The 24,953-nt window shown below is 28.8% G+C and overlaps 1 protein-coding gene across 6 annotated transcripts in view; it reads left to right on the forward strand.

Annotated features, from left to right (window-relative positions):
- The first annotated feature begins 259 nt into the window (after positions 1-259).
- LOC129963348 (CUGBP Elav-like family member 4) overlaps positions 260-24,953 on the forward strand; it is a 542,668-nt gene continuing 517,974 nt past the window's right edge. For all 6 annotated transcript variants that reach the window (XM_056077669.1, XM_056077671.1, XM_056077674.1 and 3 more), the window contains exon 1: positions 260-613. The gene's annotated coding sequence lies outside the window, so the exon portion shown is untranslated. The remainder of the gene's footprint in view (positions 614-24,953) is intronic.

Raw genomic sequence — 24,953 nt, forward strand, 5'->3', positions numbered from 1 at the left:
AATCAAGGGACTCATTTTTTTTGAACTGATAATAAATTTCGACATTCGATACCAAATACGTCTGTGTGGATTATAGTGGACATATAGAAAAGATTGAATGATAAAACAGCTGTCATTCATAAATAAAGTAGTGCATCGAGGATTAACATAAAAATAATATAATTATTACAAATAAACCCAATTCTTCCCAAAACTTCAGATTGGAAAAATAGGGTAGTAAAATATATAAAGAGCTACAGATAACGGCGAATCGTGCTGACACTTTTTCCTGAAGATTTATTTTTATTCCATTCGCTGTGCTTCGGAGGGAGGTAGAAAAAGATAAAGAGAGAGAAACCACCTGCCGAAGTTTCCGTGCATTCCAATACGGCAACGCCTTCACGTCCTTCTTGCCGACCAGCGAAGCAAGCAGAAAGCACAGTCGGCCATCAGCGCTCGCAGCAGAAGCGAGCAACACTTGTTGAAAGTATCCGCCGCTAGTTGGCGGTACAACAGGTACAGCGATCTCCAGTTTGCTAAGGGTAGAATCTACTTTGCGGCCACACTAGGAAGAACGAGGATTGTGGACAGAGAGACAGCTCTGTAGGCCCAGCTCTGCAGGGTAGGACGAGAGGTAGGTGCTGTTACTTTCGTTTTCATGCTGAATAAGCCCGCCATATGTTGGCGGAAGACGAGTCCTCGGAAAAGTGTGTATCGAAATTTTCCTCAACCCCACCTTTTTTCCCTCCGTTTCATGCTCCGTGCGTGCCATGTTCGAATTTTCTTCCCGTAAAACATCGAGCATCGTAGGCGGAGGCATCTACTGAATGAATTTTTTTCCCTCCTCACAAATTTGTTATTAAAATTTGTTTTTCTTGAGTTAAATATATAGTGTTTATTTTGGTTGCAACAAGATATGTTGAAATGTTGTTTATTGTCTTTAAAATAATTGTTTATATTTGAGTTTAAAATAATGATGCGTGAAACAATTTTGGACGTATTTGCATGTATATCGATTATGAATGCAAGAATAATATAAATTAAAAGGTGACTGTTTTCATAGTTTTGGTCTGCATTTGATGTTACTGACTTAATATTGATATTTTCCCCCTTTTTGAATGTTCATAATCTGTAATGATTTTGAATATGATGAATGAGTTGTCGAATCAAAAAGCAATTTTCAATAAGAAAAACGCTTTTTTAAATGCTCTGCACTTATTTTTCTGACTTTAGGGGTCAGAGCTTGAATAAAAGTTTGTAAGAACTTAAAATTTCTTCTATAACTTTTAATATAAATAATATTTCTTATAATTGCATGATCGGACAGCAATGTTAATATAATGAACGTATTCTGAAGCTTTTAAAAATTATCCTTGATTCACGAAATAAGGAAGTATTTAGTAATCTTTAAGAAGAATAATTTTTGAGATTTGAAGCTATTATTTATAATTTTCATTTTACAATATATTTTGCTTAGTACTCTTGTTTATGGCATTAAATTTATTGCGAATGACAATTTTGTTAAACTTTAGAAAGTGCCATACTGGTTCTGTTGTCATAAGTCAGAAAGATATTTAGAAATTGAATCTATAAATAGCTTTAAAAACGGATTGTTTTGGATGTAATTTTTTTTTACTCTTTTATCAGGATCAGAGCAGGAATGTTTCAATTTTCATGCATTCAATTAAAATTATATATAAGTATTCAAATAATTCAGGTTTGGGAACTATTTATTAAGGTATAAGTTTTAGGATAAATTATTATTTTTTAAATTTTGAAATTATTGAATGTCTGTTTAATGCTTTTCTTAAAATCTTATGAAAATTGTAAAATTGTTTTCTAGTAAAAGTGTGCAGATCATTATTATTTGATAATCATCTGAATTTTTTTCAAGATTGTCCGGAAAGAAACAGTATTTCATAATTGAGAAACAAAAAAAAGTCTTATGTTTCTGTTTTACCAATAAAATAACTAGTTAAAACGAAAATAAAATAACTAGTTAAAGGTTGTTTTATTTTCGCTTTCATGCATTATTTGATCCCCCACAATTTATTTTTTTTAGAATTTTTCAATGTGGTCCCTTTAAATTTTTAAAAGAATATAGTTTATTCTTCCCATTTTATATCCCACTTAATGAAAATAGAAATAGTAGCAAATGGTTAAATAAACACCTTATAAAAGGAATGTTACTTTTCGTGCTAAAGAATGTACTTAAAAAATAAAATGATTTTATTTATCATGTATATTCGGTTGTTATAGTTTTAGATCTGACATTACTGCTTAAATTTTTATTTTTCTTACATTTGTAAAATTGGATTTCAGTTATAAGAAAAGAGTACATTTTTATGTTAAAAATTGATTTTTTTTTTTTTTTTTTTTTTTTACGCTTAAACGCTCCGGGTGATTATGGTCAGTGAATTTCGCATTAAGGAACGAAATTCTTAAATATGTGATAACTATTTCTTGAGATATGATTTCAATAGACATATATATTTTTAAAAATCAGGAAATTGATTTTTTTGTATTTTGATTATTTCGGCGTTTTATTTGAGATCAATAATGTGCGCCGTTACAATTTGAAGCGTTAAAAATATTTAAGAATTGCTACTCTCCTTTAAGATGAGGTTTTAATTCATAATATGCTTCCTTTTGAAGATTTGTTAAAAATGAAATTTATTATTATAGAGTTATCAGTTTATTAATACATATTTATATATATTATTTTAGCCTAAAAATGAATCAACTTAATGCTATATTGTATTTTTATTGTATTGATACTTTTTCCAGACAAATATAAAACAGACAAAAAATAAACATATTTTATTAATGACAATGCATTTGTTATGTAAAGATTTATTTAGATAGGAAAATTTTGAAGTATTTAAATTTATATGCTAGAATATGTCAGAATACTTTTACCGTCTTCCAACAATTTTGCATATAATTAAGAGAACTCATTATAACCGAGAGCAATAAACAAACACAAATATAGCTGGAATGCAAGAACTAAATTGATTTAAAAATCAGTTAAATGTAAATATATTTAAAATTAGCTAAGATTGTTATTATTTGCTTATTTAAATATTAATTTAAATTCAATCTCTCATGTAAGATGAATGCATGCATTAAAAGAAACTTAAAAATCTAACTCCTTTTATTGATAATTTTACAAGCATTTTGACTGTATTTCTAAATAAAAGTTTATATATAAATTCAGTTTTACAGTAAATTTAAAAACTTATGACTGAACCAATAAATTTAAATGATCAAAACAAATATATATTGAAATAATACATGTTTATATATGGTATTAATATTTGTTTTAACTAAAATCTTTAATGGAATGCTCTTTCAAGTTTTATTTTGATCTTTTTTGAATATTTTGGCAGGAAAAAATGCTATCAATATAGTATAAAAATGCATCATAATATATATGTTTCCTATCTTTTTTCGATGCAGAAACTCTTTTAAATCATTAAAAGTATTATGGGTTCATGATTACAAAAATGTGGTATCAATGCTGTATTGCAATATTTCCCTATAAAAAAAGCATTACTTCCCAATGTAGAAACGCTTTTAAATACTCAATATATTCATGAAATAAATATACTTTATGAATGCATAAGTTTATCCAATATTGTTATATTGTTTTAGCAATGACTTCACTGTATGTTAGTAACAATTTTAAATTGCTGAAAGTTCTGCACATTACTTTACAAAGCTTATTAAAAAGTTCATACAACTATAACTCAAATTCTCTATCACATTTTACTTTATCTATTCACGATTCCATGCAACACTAAGTTCATAATTCGAACAAAGTTTACTGTAAATTACTCTTCAGAACCTTAATGAGGATAAAAAAAAGATTTCAAAGAATGGACTGAGAAATCGAACGCTTGAACAGCAATCTTTGAAAACTTCACACGATAGGTTATAAAAGCGGGTAATAAATTCTTTTAACCAGGGGTAGTTCCCAAGAGACTTCTGAATCTCAAGCACCCTCTCGAAGCTACCAAAATTTCTGGAAAACTCTCCACCCCTAGCAAAAATTCGAGATGCGTGACTTCGCTTCAGTTCCTTTTATACATGTACCACAGCAATATCCCCCACCTGGTGCCCGAGCCATGAGCGTTTTGTCTAAGTGGGAGGGGGGGGTTAATTTTGAATCTAATTACTACAGCAGACTTGCACTTTCTGCCCGGTTTGGCAGTAATTCTCCCCCCCCCGTCCCCTTCCTCTCACCTTGCTTCTAATGATTTCATGTTACGGTCACGTAACATGATAAGCACCTAGGAGCTGTGTATTTGTGCTTAGTAGAAGGATCTGGGAGATTTTCTTGGTAGGTGCCACGCATTTTTGTGTTGGCTGTCTATTTTTGCTTGTAAATTATTTGTAGACTAATGATGCCTTGTTTCGACGGTATGCAGATTTGCTTGGTATAGATTTTGCAATTACATTACCATACGTTTTTTTTAAAAAAAAGAGCATTATCATTTGACATCATTGTTCTCTACAAAATATAAATATATCTATCATAAAAAGTATCTGATAAAAACTTTATTCTGCTAATATTTGCATGTCAGGAGTTTTTATATTAATGATACATTATTTGTTTGTTCACAAATTTGTATAGTGTAGCATTTGCAAATTACTTCGCAATATACTTTAAATGCAGTGAAAAAGGATAATGTATATTGTTGCTATTTGCTAAACTTAAATTGATAGATAATAATGTGTATCTGAGCAGAATTTTTAAGCTTTAAATTTTTTCATAATTCTTTTTATTTATGCTTATATTATTTTAATAATATGCATGTATGTTTGATTTAGATTTCACAATTACTATATACGTTCAATGAAAAAAAAGTATCTTATAATTTGATATCATTGTATATGCCAAAAATAATTATACATATTGTAAAATTTACTTTTTCAAAATTTGTGTTTTAAATTTCTACATTTCTATCAAATTTTTTTGTGTCAAGAAATAGCATAATTTTCTTGGTATGCTTAGGGTATGTTGTTAATAATAACCAAATAGAAAAGGCTCTTGTAATTACATTGCTGCGTACATCAAATACAAGAATATGTAGTCATTACCGTATAGCGTTGCTATCCGACGTAAAATAAATTGGCAAATAGCAATGTATATTTTGAACTATTTTACCATATATTTTGAATTCAGGAAATGATAATCCTTATCATTTGACAGTTTTATTGCTTGCTAAAATAAATAGTCAGATTTTATTGTACATTTGATCGGTTTTTTGGTATATACTAATCTCTGAATAATTTCTTCTAGCATTTTTAACATTTTCGTACATAAAGAAAAATGTCTGTGCAGTTTTAACTCGGTCTTAATTTAAATTATAATTCATAAATTAAAAACAATCGACATTCGTTCTTTTGGAGTTAATACACGCATACATATTTACAAGAACAATATATATTTTGTATATTTTGCAATACCATTAATGTTATTCTTATTTAAATTATCCAAAAAAAATTTATTAAAAGAAATTACCCCAAAAAATGACTTATTTTTTGGATAATTTCTTTTATCATATTTGAGTCTCCTTAATTTATTTTTGGGATCATATTGAAGGTAAAGGAGTAGTGTTAAAGGAATTTAACTCTTTTTTACTGATAGTTTTTAAGAAAATATTTAATTATTAAATTGAAATATTGAGTATAAATATTGAATATCATTGAATTTTAATGCTTTGAATACTGATGATTTGAGAAACAGTGGTTTAATGATAACTTTTTTATCTGAATATCGCCCATGATTAAGTGATTAAGCTAAATTTGTATATGTAATTCAAATTTCAATCCCACATTTCATATGAAAATAACAGAAATTATCACAACGTTTAGTGTTACGAGCATGAAGATAACAAGCAAATAATTATCTTCAGTTTGAGAGAGAGAGAAAATGATTGGGCTTCAGGATTAGTCCTCGGTCGTTCCAAAATTCCTTAGTGTTTTAAAAAAAAAACATTCATTTACATTTTAGTTTTTTTCTCTATATCCTTGCATTACTTTCTTTAGCTGAATTATCTGAATTTAAAAAAAAACATTCATATTATAACTGCTGCTTATAAGTAGTTTTTATTTCTTAATAATTAAACTTCAATATAAATGTTTTCTATAAATTTTCCTTAAATATTGGAGCAGAAAAATTTTAAAAAAACTGACATCATTAGTTATTTGTTGTTATTAATCGTATTTTCAAAAATATGTATTTAACAAATCAGATCCAAATTCCATTTGCATTTTTTTTTTTGCTTCTAAATTATTCCAAATAATACAGAAAATTGTATTGAAAATGATTGTAACAGTTTGCCACGCATTTTCTTTTACTGCCGCACGACTGCTATTATATTATGTATTAAATGTGTGTTAAATATTAAACGTATTCTAAACGATTTTGAATCTATTGTAGATATTTATAGTATTTTCAAAAGTAATATGTAATCTGATCTTAATTCCATTTGATTTCTTTCTTTAAATTATTCAAAATATTACAAAAGCTTCTATTCCTATAGTGTTCTACAATAGTCTGTTATACATTTTTTCAAAAATTGTTGCATAATTATTGTGTATAATCTGATACAGATGCCAAAGGAGAGAAATCTTTTTTTGTCTGTTGATATAGATTTATCAGACTGTCAAGGAACCGTTAACCATCGATATCTATTGCATTTTAGAAATTAATTTGTATTCACAAGATATCAAAGTTCTACTTGCATTTTTTTAGCTATAAATTATTCGACATATTACAGTAACATGTACTGTGCCCATTATATTAGTCTAAAATCGGATATAATGTTAAAATTTCGTATGCACTATCTGCGTGCATGTGTGTCCTTTGCAATAATAAGATTCTATTCCTTTTATACACTTCCTAATTTTTTTCGTAAAATTATAATCATCTTCTGTTAGATGTATACATATTAATATATAAAAAGTTGGAACATTATTTCGTAATACACTTAATGTTTTACATTATACTTTTATTGCATCGTTGGACTATTGGGCTGAAAATTCATAAAAACAAATTTCACTGCCATAGTTTTTATACGCATTATAATTCGCGAATTTTCATTAAAAGAAAATGACAGCGAGAGAAATATGATACAATGATTTTATCAAATGATATAGAAAGTTCTTAATGATATCATTATATAATTTTACATTGATCCATTTTCTAAATTTAATGCTCTGTAGGTTAATAATTAAAATTTATTGACTTTTATTAAAAATTATAAAAAAATATAAAGTTAAAGTTATTGTAATAAAAGTATCAAACTTCGTATTTTACTAATGTTGTTTCATAAACATTTATTATAGTGAAACGAAAAAAAAATTATTTATTATAATCAAAGTTTAGGGTCGAACATGAATCTATTGTCCAAAATCTGTTAATTAGCTTTAAATTATTATTTATAATCAAAAAATTCATAGAAATCAATGTTTTTGATTATATATGATCATAATTTCTTTTATGCAGAATGAGAATTGTTTATTAGAAAATATGCGATAATGATGTCTAAATGTCTTTTTGATTGCCTGCTAATTATCTAATATAAATTTTAAGATATTTATGGTTAATATAAAAGGCTATCTCGCATCAAGCGATATTAGATATGTTTATCACTGGTAGGAGCTTGATTTTGTGATTCGCTTTTTAATATACGTGCTTTCGGACTGACATATAAGTAAGAATTACATCTTATAATTTCTAAAAATAAAAGATAATTAAGATTTATTTCAAGTCGAAGTGGTATAATTTATACTCCAACAAATAATAATCTGTATGTTTGAAAATATCCTTTTGTTTTTGATAGTGATTTATTCACTGATAAGGTGGTTTAGCATAATTATACGAATAAATTTGCTTGTTCACAGAATTTTTTTAATGCATTTTTGTTTATTATTATATAAAATTCGAAATAATATATTTTTGAAAGGTATTTAAAAATAAAAATTTAAATAGTATTTCAATTCAAAAAGCAATCAGCAGTATTGTTTGCTTGATGGATTCAAGAATTATGAGTTATTATTTTAATTATTAAAGTGATAAAAAAGTTTAAAAATTGGAAAATTATTCATGATTTATAAACAAAACGAATTAGTATTTTGTGAAAAATATTTTAAACACATACTTTTTACCTTAATTATTGATTCTTGAGGTGAATTTGCAAGTTTGTATATTTAAGATGAAAGCAACAGGGAATGATTGTATTTATTTTTATTTTAATATGAGAAGAGAGAAACCAGCCATTTCCATCTTTATATATATAGTTCATGAGACAAAAGGAGAAGAATTTATTCAAAATTTTTCTCGGATCTCTTTAGAATTTAGATGGAGGATTTTGTTAGCAAGAATTTAATTTTCAGTAAGGATACCCAAAAATGCCTCGGGAATTTTGTGTAGCAACCGACATAAGAAATATACACAATTTCCATTAAAAATATTTTTTGTAATAATTTTTCTAGTAAACGTCAATAGTAGTTTTGGTCCGTTCTTATTACACTTCGCAGAGTAAACATGAAACATGAAGCACCATAAAAATGAGTGATAATTTAATCTAAAATTATTGCTTTCTCTTTATGTTTGAGCACAATAGTTATAATAGACATGGAGACATATGTCCATAATAGACATGCATTTAATCGGAAGATACTTAATAAAAAATTCGCTAGTGAACTAGGATCATATTTTCAAAGTTAAAAAAATTATGCTTGACATGATTTTTTTTTTCTGAAATGTAGTTTTCCAATTAAATCAATAGCAGACACTTAAAATTCCGTTTCAAAGTAGAACTAAATTCTAAACCTTTCTCTGTTGAACAAATCAAATAATGTTATTACTTATACATTCATATAAAAGTAATGGTGACTTCATTTTATGTAGTATCACAAATTTAAATCTATAAAAAAATGATCAAGAATTGTTGCGGGATTAACGATCCTTTTTAAGTGAGGATGTATTGTTAGGCTTATTTAAGCTTATGATTAAATAATGTGATATATTCTACATGTTTAGATATAGGAGCTTATTAATATCGCATCCTTCTAAGAGAAACCTCCTTAGAGATAAGATGGCAGCTTTATATAGATGCGGAAAGACTTAATTTAACAAAATTACTCCACATAGTATAATAAATGAAAAGGAAAAACATGTAAATAAATGCATTGTTTATTGTATATAAACACAAAGATAATGAATTATAAAAACGCATGAAAGGTAAATCAGGCTCTGTTTTTACAGATAGAAATATGATCATTTTTTTACAAGAAATTAAAAAAGTGACATTGTTATTTTTGGAAATAGAAAAAATACAATGTAGAGCATGCGGAATGCAATAAACAAAGGCTATGTATTGAGATAAAACAAACCAATTGTTTTACAACTACTAAAACAGAAAATAAAAATATGCACAATACAAAAACACAATGCTAATTAGAAGTGTTAGGATCATTGAATATGATGGTTAGATTCAGCAAGCTATTTTATGTTTCCAAAAATATAATATTTTCATTCATTTAATTTTTTATCATTACCATTTAAAAACAAGTTAAATAAGAGCAGTTCGTTTTATTTTTCCATGTGCCATACCTAAAAATTCAGGTTTGCAATCTTTCCTGTCTTTCAATATTATAAAGCTGATTATAATAAATGTTTTCAATTACTCGCCATATGAAATAAGTAAAAAAGTAGTCATATTTTTTAAACTGTAACTAAGAAATCTCAACGTCTATAATTCCCTATTTATAATTAAGGAATTTCGCACCATAACTCAAACTCATTTAAATTCAAACAATAAGTTATCTTATTATTGAGAGAGAAAAAAATAAACATTACCATTCATTAATATATAAAGGATCCACGTATACCAATATTATTTATCTTTTAAACATGCATCATATATGTCATATTCATAATTATTTATCATAGAAGCGTCAGATATTGTTAATACGAAACTAGTAATGAGAACAACCTGACTAATTAATGAGGAAAAATCGATGTCGTGATATTATGTAGTGTTTAGGAAGAAGTTTTGTGTGATATTGTTAATTACGGAGCGGAAAGCTTCAGCTATTAAAAATTCATTACTAAATCTTCGTCTAAATATATCCAAGCAATTATTCATAGAATATTTTCTAATCACTAATTCAAGCTATTCAATATTTTGGAAAACTATAACTATCGATCATATAGCACATTATAAATATATCGTATAGCATTATAAATATATAATACAGCACATAGTAAATATATTTACTTGAAAAGCATTCGAAAGAATGTGATATATTTGCTGTGAAGCTCGAGAAGATTGGTTAACGGGAAAATGTAATTCCTTCTGCAAAATAATAATGTAGTTGTAAAACATAATTTAACAAATATTTTTCCTAATCAATTTCTCATTGTTTCACAAATTCGTTAGATGCTTTTATTGTGAAATTAATCAATATAAGTTAATAGGTCACAAACTAATCACTGTTAACCTCTTTTTATAGTTAAAAAAACTCTAATTTGTATCTTGACTAATTAAAATGAATAATCCGACACTGATGACTATAAATCTACTATTTAATTGTAGCTTTTGTTACTTTTATAACAAAATGTTGTATTTCAAATTGGCCTTAAAATATTTGATTAGAAACTTTCATTAGTTATCTACATAATAGTTCAAATCATTGCATGAACATCTCGTATATTTCGTGCTGGTAATTTTCGATAAACATTATGCATAACATTGATCCTGTGTCAAAAAACTGCATTTGTGTATTAACCTCATGCCACTAGCTACGATAATCAATATTTTGTTACGAAAAAACGTATTAGCGTGCTATGTTTGGCAATTTATACCACAAATTATTCAGACATAACATATTATATCTAAGATAATTCAAATAACACTGCTTTAATTTTTGTCGATTAATCATGAATATGAAATTATATTTAATTTTTTTTATCTGATTAGCCAATATTCCCAACAAATGCTGCTAGTCGCTAAAGAAGAATTAATAAAGAAATCAGCATTAAAATTGTTGGAAAAACGTTTTCACTTACTGGTTTACATTGGCGACAATTTCAAGCAACATCTTTAAGTAGATTTCAAATTGCCTTTTTCATATTCGTTTGTTATGATATAAGTTTGAAATTTGTTTCCAAACTACACCCAACAACAATCTATAAATGCATCAAAAATCGTTTCCACTTGAAATGTATAACATAACTGTTATGAGGCGTCAATAATGTAACGTAAATTTACAATGCAACAATATGAAATGACATTTGATTGTAGGAAACTAAGCAAAAATCTTCAGGTGCAAACAGCTGACTATTATTTTAGTTCTAATTCTTTGTACAAAATGCATTTTTAACTAAGTTTTATATTAACATTTCTTCTCCTATTCTATAGTTATATCTGCTGAATACTTTTTAAAGGAATACATAACTTATATAGCATTTTGTCTTCAGACATGCAGATTTATTAATTCCGTCTCAGTCATAACAGCGCACAACATTGTATAGAAATAAAGCATTAATAAACAAATCAGGTAGTTTTAATTTTAAAACATTGTTCCGAGTATTTGCATAAAGTTGCCAGACAAATTTGAATAAAATATTTGAACATATTGTAGAAAAGTGATATAGGCAGAACACGCACATTGGAATATTAGAATTAAAATTATTCAGCAAACAAGTTAAAGGAATAATGTAATTATTCTTTATTATTGTTTATGATTGAGCATCACTTTTTTCATGCCAACCTGATGTAATTTGATATCTGAATTCTTTCAGATCGAACATCCAAAATTTCATTTCGCATCTTGAAAATTATCCGGTTTAGTTCATATCCGATAAATAATAATTAAAAATTATGCTGTCGAAAATCTAATAATTATTTCCTTTAAATAAACGAACAACTTTAAAATTGTATCTCATAATGCATTTGGAAGTATGATAAATCCTTATTTAGCTTAATGGAGGATGAGTACAAATTCCAGAGAATAGTTTAATTGATAAAAAAAAGTTTGTAAAGAATTCCAAAGGATTTTATGAAAAAAATATTAATAATTTTGATAATTTTTGCGCAAGTTCTTGAAAAAAACACACTATGTTTCATATGAAGTGATTATGATGCTCATATGGTAATTCAGTGGGAATAATACCTATCGGAACTCTCTCGCATACTTGCCAATTAAGGCCCTATTCACCCTCCCTACCCATAACTGTGGGGCGCCTGGGTTAAGACCGCGAATACTTAGCATAGACTGGTGAACGATAGTTACGAAATATATAGATCTTTGGCATAAATCTGGTAAATTTGTTGAATCTATCGCTAGAATATGTATTTTTGGCACATTTTTTGCCCACCAATTGCCGTCAAAATTTGACACAAAACTAGAGCTGTTGTCACACGATAATATACCGAATTTCATTGATTTTTAAATCATTGCATTTGAGTTATTGCGTTTATATGCAGACGATAGTATAAGCATACATACAGTTAACAATTTGACAGATACGTTCATAATTTGATATTTATATTTTAGATGCCAGATGTGTGTATCAAATTGTATAAACCTAGTTCTTAACATTTTGTAATTCACTTGTACTTCAACAGCAAAACATCCAATGAATGGATTTCGTTGAAAATTCAAAAGACATATACAAATTCGGACGTCCAAATCTCAACCTTCTAACCTAAAACTGTTTGAGACAGATAGACAGACATAATGCCAGAAAGGTGTTTTTCAAACTTAGGGAGGTCTTAAATGTGGAGATATCGTAGAAATAACGAGTTCAAATTTTTTGACGATAGTAGCACTTTCTCTGTACGAGAAATACTTAAACGAAAAAGTATACGCATTTCTAGCGTAAGAAGCGATGCTTCATATTCATAGCTTAATGTTTGATTCTTTTAACAAAACATTCTTAAATATAAAAATTATGTTAGACCTTATTTTAATTGCCATACTCCTGTTCTATTTGTTACATACATAAAGCTTCCTACTGAATTTAACCTCAAATCATTTTGGCATTAATAACATAAGTATTCTTCAAATTGCATGTTAACTCTCGTACACTATACATTCATTTTATTTCTTATAGAAATTGTGCAAATAATAAACATAATTTTTCTTCATTAACATTTATAATAGCATTAGTGCAGAAGAAGTTGCGCAGTTAATTAAAATAATCTTTATTCTTTGATTTGCAACTCTAAGCTTTGTGCAGAAGAAACTCACGCAATTAAATATTAGGTGAAACAGTGAAAACAGAATTTTTTTTCTTCTTTTTTTTACGACAAACAAAGGCATTGTTACAACGTATGCAAAAAAAAATTATTATTTTTTAAATTCAGGAAATAGTTACAAATGAACTATTATCATTAAAAACAGCATTATAGGCAACTAAATAACATAGATACATTTTGGGGATTTAATGTTAATGTAAAAATCATTTTTGTGCTGTATTATTTTCGAGTTATAGAGCAAAATCACCAAAACTTCACTTAATATTTAATTAAAATTTCGAAAATTCCTTCCAAATTTCTAATTCTCATCCTTCAAAGTGAATTTTTGCCAAATTTGGCAATTAAAGTTTAAATCATATGGCATGTCTAATGCTAACACATGCATGAAAGCTCATATTTATAAGCAGAAGATAACCAAAACACGTACATAACACATAGGTAATAAAACACACTTATATGCATCACTATAAATACCATTAAAGATGAACTATAGGAGTAGATAACCACCACACCCTCACATCCATCTTTATTACTATTAGATAACCAATATGGATGTACATTCATCTTTATTATAAGTAGATAAATGTGAGTGTTAGGTTAATTGAGAAGGAGAGGGTTTCCAAATGTATTAAAACAATCATTTCACGAAAAAGTTTGAAATTTTTGTTTTAGAATTGCTGCTTTGGATTACTATCTTAATTAGTAATCTAAAATGCAATTCTAAAGTCATTTTTACTATCATTCTATTTTAAATAAAACTAAATGCAATTCTAAAATTTTTAATTATTTAAGAAAAACCAGCAAATTCTATAATGTGCATACTATATACAATAAATTTACACATACTGGTTCCTAATTTATCATACCTTCGTTAATGCACTAAATAATATTTCTTGGATCTCGTACTCAAGTTCAAACGTCTACAAATACTCTCATCTTAATATTCCTAGCCAACTGCCAAATATTGCAAATTTTCTGTATCCTAATCTTTGATATATCTTTCTATAATGTTTAATTAACTAAGAATATCTCGCTTGTTCCGAGTTAACAACCCACCCATACCACAGACTAATGTTCCAACTCCTCACTTCCCTCAAGTCCCCTATCTCCGCATTATTATAGAGCCCATAGCCAGAATGTGATTCTGCGCCGCCCCTGCAACACAATCTTCGTACAGTTCATTCGCTCCTCACCCACTGTGGATGGAGCCCCATTAATCTAAGTCCAACGTCCTGGAAGGATGTGTGTGCAGCCCTATGCGGGGAGACGAGTTCGTGCGTCCTTGCTAAATTTCTCTCGGGCGATATGGAAATACATTGTTTGCTTTTAAACGAACTGGCCTTCTAGTTCGAGAGGGCAGTTATGGCACGGGGCGTGCTTTATAGAGCTCCTCAGCGCCAAACAAGGGCTTTCTCTCCATTGTGCGGATGCAGTAGGTAGACTTTAATTATTATGAATGCGAACAGAAAGCAAGAATTGTTTGGGAAATTTACGATTTCATTTGTGCTCTGGATAAGTGAGAGTGGGAAAGAATTGGAAATGCGAGAACATGTGTTCGGGTTAATGCTAAAGCCATGTTGAAATGGAAACTTTGTTGTGAGCAATCAACTTTGGGTCTGGTACTTAAAATTTTGGGTTTTAGAATTTTGCTTTTATTGCATGTTGGTAATGTTTGGATTGTTTACAAAATTAATGTGTGACTACAGCATTAGAATATTCTGGACTTTATAGCTAAGGACTTTAATATGGGAGTCTGATGTCATTAAGAGTTATAAAAGAATTATATACAAAATGAATGAATTTATACGAAAATTATTGTAATTTTAATCCATATTAGTTTTATGTGTGTAATAGCTAGATTTTTTATGCTTCTAGAATCTTTCTAATGATGCATTTCATACATAAAAAAATGATGAGACACAATTATGGCGTTTCACAATTATGGAGTAAATAAATATTTCAAATTAAAATATTTCAACTATTTTAAATTCTCCAGCTCCTTAAAATGACTAGTTCATAAAGCTCTATACTCTCATATTCTATTTGTCAAGCTAACGTTACTTTATTCTTGATAATTTGACAATATTAATGTATCTAAAATACTTTTACCGAAAAGGAAACAGGATTTTATATTTTTACAATACTAGGCAGTGTTTAGCAAATGATCGTATTTTTTATTTCCCCCTTCTTTTTGAACGATTTCCTCTTTCCTTAGTTAGTTATAAAAATATTCAAGACAACTTCCCTATCGTCATCTTTATGGATAGTAGCAAAAATAAACAATACGATTGGTTTTGTATTTGTTATTTTCCGAGATTTTATTCAAATTTAAGCCCACCAATTTAGAATAATAAACGAATTTAGTGTGATTGAGACTAAATTACTTCGCCCAACAGTCCTTTGAATGTGTAATAACGATCACCTTCCATCTAATTTCTTGATTTGCAGCGACTCCCTTTCATCTTTATATGCCTAAATAACATCAATTCTCAAAATCAAATGATTGTTAGAACACTAGTTAATCTGAGTTTTCTTCAAAGCAGAGGAGCGCAAGTTTTCTGTCCTTTTGTTCGAGATCTTACGGAAAGTTATTTCAATGAATGCGCCAATTGGCTCGCCAAATAAGCAACAAAATTAGTTGATTTGATTCCTTTGATCATACCGAAATCCTTTTTAAGAATGCCTAAGGATAAAGTTTTGTCGGAGTGGTATATCTTATATCAAATGTATCAAGTAATGAGCAATTCACTAAGGAATATTTTCCTTTCCATTCAGAGATGTTTAAAAGCTAACTATTTTGAACATAAATTTTCAGCTTACCCATTTTTTAAAGTACTTGGAAACTTTAAAGTCTATTGGGAAAGCTTAATTTACACATATTAACATATGCTGTTGCTACAGTGGTGAAGTCTACGATGTCAAGCACTTAATACTTGGACCATATTCACTTCCGAAAGACTACACTTGTACATTATCTACTTAAGAATAATATGACATAGCGTCCTCCTCTTCGTGCTTTTGTTCAGAATAAATTATGCTTCACATCATTTTTATACATATTAATATTTTTTTGTAATATTACTTAACTACATTTCTATGTGTTTGCTTATATATATTTTATGTATATAATTTTATGGTTTATGTGTTTATATTTGAATATAATTTTGATCACTTTTCCGAAACTTTCCCATTGTATATTCTAAAGTACTGAATGTTTCTGTTTGCTGTAGGGATTTTTTTTTTCTACTTGTATTTTTTGAGTATGCTTGTTTTCTCTCTTTCTATTTCGTTTGTGCCTGTATGTTTTCCATTTGAATCTTACTTCCACTTTTGATTTAATATTTATTTACATTTATTAGCCTTTATGTTGTACTTGATGACACACAAGTAGTTAACTTAAACCTAACAACCTACAACCTAAAAAAATGGTCGTATTGTATAATAATTACCTAAGCCCTTAACTGTTTCGATTTTTTTTATTATCTAATCGGCTGATAACTGTAATTTATAAAAGGAGTTATCCAGTATTTCAAGTATTTTTGGGTTGTATGTAATGTTTGTGTCACATTATAGAGTCTTTGAATTATATATCATCAAATTTTAATCTTAAAAAAAACAACCGAAATTTCGATAACGGTATGATACAAGCTCGTGACGTTTAAAAATCGGACTAAAAGTTAATTAAGAATACTTTTTAATTATTTATATTATATTATATTCTGCCATTTTTTTCGAATTAAATAATTGTATAGAAACTTATTATTGATATAAAATATTTTAATAGATTACTTTCTGAAGTTATTTTTAATCCATTATTTGGATGATGGCATTTTTTCATCAGCTAAAAGCAAATTTTGAACAGGTATTCATTGAAATATCTCCAAAAAATAGTGTATTAGAAAGGCTCCAAATACGGAATAAATATTATATAGTATATATGATAACCTAACAATTATATGAGTGAAATAACTGCTTTCATTTACCATGGAAATTGAAAGTATAATTTATTTTGAAGTATTATTAAAATTCCTTGTAATTTCTAAGTTCTAAATTGTAATTAATTTCAAGTAATAAAACTAGTGAATATATTGGAAAGGACTGGACAAAGTTATAGAAATTGGATTTTAAGCAACAATTAAGTTGAATCAAAATGTAAATTGAAATCTGCTGTGAAGAAGTTTAGAAAAAAAGGAGGGAATTCAAACATCTTGCGCGAGAATGTTTGTATTGATTCGTTTGCTTGTACAATATTTTTAAAATTTACTTTCAATTGTAAATAGCAACAAAGTGCATACCATAAAATTTATTTATTAATACTTTTTAATGTGGTATAAAAATAGATTTTATACAATAATATGCTCTTAATTTACAAAGAAAAACGGAAAAATCTAATAACTTTTTTAAAGCGAAAGTGAATACTATAAACGAACAGAACTATAAAGATTTCTTTAGTAATACCAATAACTAAAAATGAATTCTTGCCAGTTTTGTAGTTCTAAGTTCAATGGTAGTTTCTTCAAATAGTTATGAACGAACTTTTCCATAAAATATGTCATATGATATATTTTACAATTACAATTCAAATGTAGATAAAAAAAAATGCTGATGTTATAACGGCAAAAAATGCTCATTCTATTGATATCTTTCCAAATTTTTCTTTCTGAATAAAGAAAAGTATGCAGCTGATCCATGCTACTTCATATGTATGGTTGAAAAATTACAAATAATTTTTAAAAACTTATAAAAAATATAATAACTTTAACAAAATCTTCTTTTCAAAAGTAATAAAAATAACATGATTCATTTTGTTAGAATTAATATGCTAGTAAATTTTATGACAACGATATAGACATTAAACATCATAAGTATACGCCTCAATTACATTAAATTTATCTTCGCCTAGTCTGATAGATACTCACCAGCATCATATTAAAATTTCCAGCTAGGGAATATTTTTGATGACGCAGTTACAGCTTAAGCTTATGATGAAAATCGCTCTATTTGAATATTATTCTCGGAAATCCAAGAAGGTAGGTGGTTATTCTGTCTGGTGCGCAAACCTGCTGCGAAATCCATCGCTGCTCATGGATCGTGGTAAACCATCGTGGATCTTCACACAGATGGTCGGAATGACTGCCGCTTCAATCATTAAATCGAACAAATGCCGAGCGTGTACGACTCATGCCGGGCTCTGAAAATTCCCCCGAAATCTATCCATTTATCGCACCAACCAGATGCAACTGAAAAGGTTATCGAAAACGACCAGGAAGAGCTATGCATTTGCATAAATTATACCGCTAGAAGTCGCGACGTTTCTGGATTAATGGATAAGGCTGTGAATATAATTTTGCCATCGAATGGCTCTCGTATTAATCTGCTTTGCACAGCTAAGGCACGTTATTTTAGAGAAGTGTGTGTTTCATGGGCAGTATCTTGGGGTTTCGCAAAGTCTTGGAACAACAACTGCGGTGTATGGGTTTTATGCAAGAATGTGGATATTTGTTTAAGGTTTGCAAAGCTCTGTGGTTATGTTTGTTAAAATTGTAGTTTCGTATTGTCTTCTTAAGATAATTTATTTATTTCATTTTTATTTCCGTATGGTGAATAGGCGAACTGAAAATAATGAATAATAATCTTCGATAACAATGTGAAATTTATACAGGGCTATGGATATTTGAGTAAAGCTTTAAGGTATAAAAAAGCTTCATAGAATGTCTGATAAAACTTGTAATTTTGTACTACTATATTAGGTTTTTACATATTATCACATTTTATTCATGGTCAATATACAAATTGATAATACTGTTCATTTCTGATAGTGCCGGGGTCCTGGCATAGGGGTAGCGCGTCTTCCCCATGATCTGGGTGTCCTGGGTTCGAGTCCCGCTTCGGGCATGGTTGTTCTTCATTTGTTCTATCTGTGAGATGTGTGAATGTGCCCCCTGTAAAAAAGGGTTGTGCAAGCGAATGTGAGGCGTGAGTATCTAAGACGCACTCTTTGCCCTAGTTGGTGCTACTAATACAAGAGACGCTCCCTCGGCTTAAAATCACTGACTTCGTCAACGAGCTTGCCCTTGGCAAGTGCCATTGTAAACAACAACAACAACATTTCTGATAGTTAATGGCTTGTGACAAATTGTGTCATATTTGCCTTCAAATTAAAAATACAAATGCGGAAAATAAAGAACGAACATGAATTATTTACAAGTGATTTTAAAGAAAGTTGAAAATAATATTTAAGGATCGTTCATTGCTATATAATGTAAAGAGTGGTATTTCATGAAAACAAAAATTACAATTTCGCTAAGCGCAGTCAGTTGCAATAATATCTCAAATTTTATAAATAATTTCACTTTAAATCAAAATTATGATTTTATTGAACATATTATTTAGCCTTTAAGGATTTCCATCCATGCTGTGGGTCAATATCAGAATTTATTGCTTACTTTTTATGTGGAATTGGATACTAGAGCATAAAACGCCTTTATCATAGTAATCTCAATAATAAATGATAAGTGTTCAATTAATTATTATTGGATTTGTCTATATGAAAATCATAAAGCTGGACTGTCTAAATCAAGTAAAATATAGCATACTAAGTTTTTAAACAAATAAAATAAGCAAACACAATTGCAAACATTTTGGATTTAAAGTCGTAAAGTTTGTTACAGTTTCTAGGTAGCATATTATTTTACTTGAAAATTGTCTTTACTTAAATATGAATATCTTGAAATAACATAATATAACGCCATCCTGTGCCCCTAGTGCCTATAACACTAAGTTATCTAACCAGTTGGATGAACACAAGATGGAAGGGGGAAAAAAAGAAGGAAAATTGTTGATAGAAAGAAAGAGACGACAGACCATCCAGGGTTCTCCAGAGAGAATCCCATCGGTGTCAAATCCTACACGACTGTATTTCATTTTTTGGTGAAGTAATAACTGGATGGAGGAGACAAGAATACTTAAACAAATGGTGACTTTGAGTTGAACTTACAGGGAAATGAGATTACTCACTGAAAAAAAAATTGATAAATTACATTGAGAACATCTGTATGACATATATAAGCGTATAAATAATCACTGCAGAGTCAGAAATCTGCAGCGTCAGTCTAGTCCTGTGGTTTTTATTTCCTTCGTGAAAACTGCACTTTTGAGGGACTTTTGAAGTTATAATTTCGGCTGATTTTGAACAAGTGGCTTTTTGGTCTCAGCTATTGTGTAGTCTTGAAGAGGTCTTGGTATTTATGAATATGGTTTACTATCGAGGGAATCTTGCCGCGTGAAAGGGTATTCGATGCAACTCTCCTGTACCATTCTTCCTCGAGACATGTTTCTAGCTTTCTCATATGCCATGAGAGTCGGTAGGCATTCTGTGGCATAGTGAATTGGGGATCCTATCTCCCCACAGCTACAGTAAGGAGAGTTGGCCAGATGGAATCTGTGTAGGTATGTCGGGAAGGAGCTGTGTCCAGTGAAGAAAAGGACATCTGCTCTGTTCCAGTTGGCGGATAAGAGAGAAACTTATTTTTATTTCGTTGAAGCGTTTTGAAATTTTACAAGAAAAGCTGCCTTAATTAGTGAAATATGGATTTATCGTTCGGTTTGTTTTTTATTTTATAATTCTCCAATTAAATTATTTTTTTCATTATATTTGCATCATTGCATGTGGCATCCTGTATATTCTGCGTATATATAATATATATAATAGAGGTAGGAATGTAAATAAATGAAAAGATACGACTATTTCTTTCTTTCTTCTAAAGTTATAAAATAGTTTTAGTATCCAATAATTAAAATTACTTTTACCTAAAATACATTTTTTTTTTAATTCTGACATTTTGATCTAGGAATTTTATCTTGGTAAATGTATATGGATTCAGGGCTTTCAATTTGAATTTGCGCTTTCAATTTTTATTTGCGCTTTAAAAGTGCACAATAAAGAATTAGAAAATGAAGAAAAGAATATTTTAGAGATAATCATGTTCGATGTGTAAAAATGCAAAATTAGAAAATTTGCTGAAATGACTTTGAAATAGGGTCTCGTGTCATATTTTTATCAAAAGAATGCTAATAACATTACTAAATCTTCCATTCTAATCTAATGGAAATCGAAATGTTAAAGGCAAAATACATAAGAAATATTTAGCCGAAAATAGTTAAAACAACTATTTCCAATATATGTAGATATAACAATGTCAAAAATTAATTATTTTTTCTGATTTTCAAAGCTTATTAAATATGCATTATCTCTTAACGTAGCGATACATTTCGTTAAGAGATAATCCAGAGTTTGTTTGTTTCTCTTGCTGTCTTAACGAATAAATACGATCACGTTGTGCAAATAGCAAGCGTAGTGTTACTTTGTTTCTGGGAAAATAAGCTGGCACAAATCCTTACTAATCATGACAGCAGAGAAAGTCAATAGGCCATTTGGGGGAAATATACTCGATATTATTTCGGTTGCTTACATCTCGACATGAAAGTTGTGTTCAGAGCTACTGAACCATTATGCCATATTTGCCTTACAATAATATTAACCGTTCGTATAGAAACATTTAAAGGAACTTCTAAAATTACGGTTGATAGTCTATTTAAAAATGATAAAATCTTAGCATGCTTAAAATGGCGATTATATTCATTAAATGTATCCATATTCCTTCTATAATTGATGTAATGAAAAGTTTTATTTTCTTTATTTTGAAAAAACATTGTCCTTTAAAGAAAAATTCCAGTTATATATTTTTTACAAAATAAACATAAAACATGCAATATTATGCATATATAAGTAATGACTTACAAAAACATTCAAAAACCTATTAGTAATTTAATGTGCCCGAAGTCAAATTAAAAACATTACAAAACGTATTAAGAATTCAGAGATTGTGAAATCAGCCCCGTTAAAACATTATTAAATATATAAAAAATATAAAAGATGAAAATATTAACTCTAAACTATGCTTATGACTCAGTTTTCTTAAAATTATTATAATAATGAACAATGAATTAGAATAAAAGGAAACAGGTTATCAAACACATTTGTAGTATTTCTTTTTATACCAGGATTATTTTGCAAACTTTGCTTCCTAATTATTTAGCTTATATAAAGGAATAAGTAAATCACAGAAGTTTAATATCATGGAAATCATGATTATAATATAAAGTCGGATTAGTTATTGCTAATTCATTAGTTATTTGGTCTATATATGTATCTTTTCAAGAAGTTCTCACACTTTTTATAAATTCGTATTTGATGAAAACATATATTCACTTCCTCTTCCAATAAATGTAAAAAATTTATATTAGCAAGACAGAGTTTCAATCTGGTTTCCATCAATTGTTTTGTTGCTCCTGCAATAAATTTACTTAAACTTGTACATTCTGCAAGAAACATCAGAATTATTTATTGCTCCTTTCGTCTGGGGATTTTGTTCCAAAAATGTAAGCATGCTAAAATTCCAAATACTTTTACTATCAATGGCGTTACAATCGTAAAATGTAATTGCGTTTGAGATTAAACAATCGAGTTTATATTTTGTAAGGTGCTTTTCTGAAATGCATCCTTTCCAGCAGGATATGCAATAAATTGATTCATATTATAATTTATTCATTAATCCATATAATATGGTCCATATATTGATTATTGGTTATTATTATTCCTTTACATGAGCATAAGTTTGTTTACTCTTCCAAATATTCCCATCAGAAGACAAAAATAAGAAAAGTTACAATTTCTAATGGCGCTTATTATTTTGATACCATTGATTTATTGATTAATAGACGAGAACTCATGAAGAAATCAGCATGTTTCATGCAATCAAAATGTTCATGCATCTGTAACGTTTGACGGCAACGTATATTTGAATGATGGGTGTTGTTAAGGTTGTTACAAAAGACCCATCACTGTTACATGCGCCAGTGCTAATTTAGGAGATATGACTCGTCTCGCTAATAACATTACAATTTATATACTATTTTCCAGTAACATTGAGAGAGGGGGAAATACGCATTTTTTTTCTCACGCTTTCATTTTCAAGTACTTTTTTTAAACTATGACGGCAAAGAAATTGGAAAATCAGGTGTTGAACTTCATTCGAAGGTAGGAGAGAAAAGAAAAGTTAAACGATAGTCTTTTTTGAAACGGGCGTCATTACTTGTAAGCAAAATTAGCCAAAATATCATCTTAGCCTACGATTTTAATTAATCTTTTAGAAATAATGATTCAACATTTTTAATATTTGTCATCTGTTATTGCTTCATTTCTCAAATTTACTGTCATTGTAAAGTTTTTCGCTTGGAAATTAATAATGAATGATCTTTTATCCTCAAAATGATTTGTAAGTTCTAAACTTGATCTTGTCATATCACCATCCATTACATCCATACACTAAATATAAATGCCACAGTCTGTTAAAATACATAACGATGTTAATAAAGGATTCTTACTTAGTTCCTAAATAAACAAAAATCTTTTGTAACTATGGCTTGTTGATAATTGGTATTTTCAACGATCATTCATTTCTAAAAGTAACTTAATAAGCGTTTCCCAAATGTTAGAATGCAATTTTAATGTGTTTACTGAAACTTTATAACAATATTTTACATAATTCTTACAAGCCTGTATCTTTCAGTTACATGATTTTGAGGGATAAAAACCACAAACTGCTTCAGAATGGAAAGATATTATCCCATTTTTTTTTTATTCATCTAAGTTATTATTCTTAGAACAGTATCAATTATATGTATCATTCATCATTAATGCTGCTCTAAGAACACCATGTATCATTCATCATTAATTTAGCAACAATATAATTAAAATGGATATTACCTTAAACGTTAGTAAAATAATTACTACTCTTAAAAACTTTAAATGTCTGATGTCTTATGCTGAAACACTCTGGTTACTTATTCTTATTTTTCTTGAATTACTGACTATAATACTTAATAATTTCTCTGGCTACACTTGTCGTGATACTTAATGAAAAAACGATTATCAGTCTCTTAGACATGATTTATGGTTTCAATAATTAAAAAATAGAATTTCAATAACATAGTTACCTGTGTGTATTTTCCTGTAATAAAACTAAATTTTCTGATTAGCTTCAGTTAAAATATTTTCTAGAACTCTTGATCCCGTTTCTTGTTGCAAAACACGCACAAAAAAAAACTCATTGAGTTTTAGAGTTTGTTTTCATTGTCTATAAAAAAAATACAAAAAAAACATTGTTGTTGTTTGTTATCATAAAGTTTTCATTTTTTTTTCAACAATATAAAGACTAAAAGAATTCCACTATTCTATTCTATTCAACTGCAAAAAATCCATCGACATTTCCATAATGATCCTCGATTTTGACGGAGTGAAAATACCAGTTGCCGATCCCCTAGATTCACAAATATAAGGGTCGTGTGCCATTTCATCGAAACCCCCAATTGTCCACCCCAGCTTTTAAGCAAGTATGGGCCAGATGATTACTCCTGACTTGCTGTTGAAAATACCATATTTCCCTCCGCCGAAGATAATAGCAATTGCTTCCAACTGCGTGTCATTTCAGTTCTGATCACGATACATACGCACGCGTTTGTACGAAACGAGTCCACATCTTTTGTGACCCGCAAATTATACCGAATTTAGATCGATGCTCGTTATAATTTAAGTATGGGACACACCGGGATGAGGGGGGAGGGGGGGGGGTA

The sequence above is a fragment of the Argiope bruennichi genome, chromosome 3 (genome assembly GCF_947563725.1).
Source record: "Argiope bruennichi chromosome 3, qqArgBrue1.1, whole genome shotgun sequence".
Taxonomy (NCBI): Eukaryota; Metazoa; Arthropoda; class Arachnida; order Araneae; family Araneidae; genus Argiope; species Argiope bruennichi.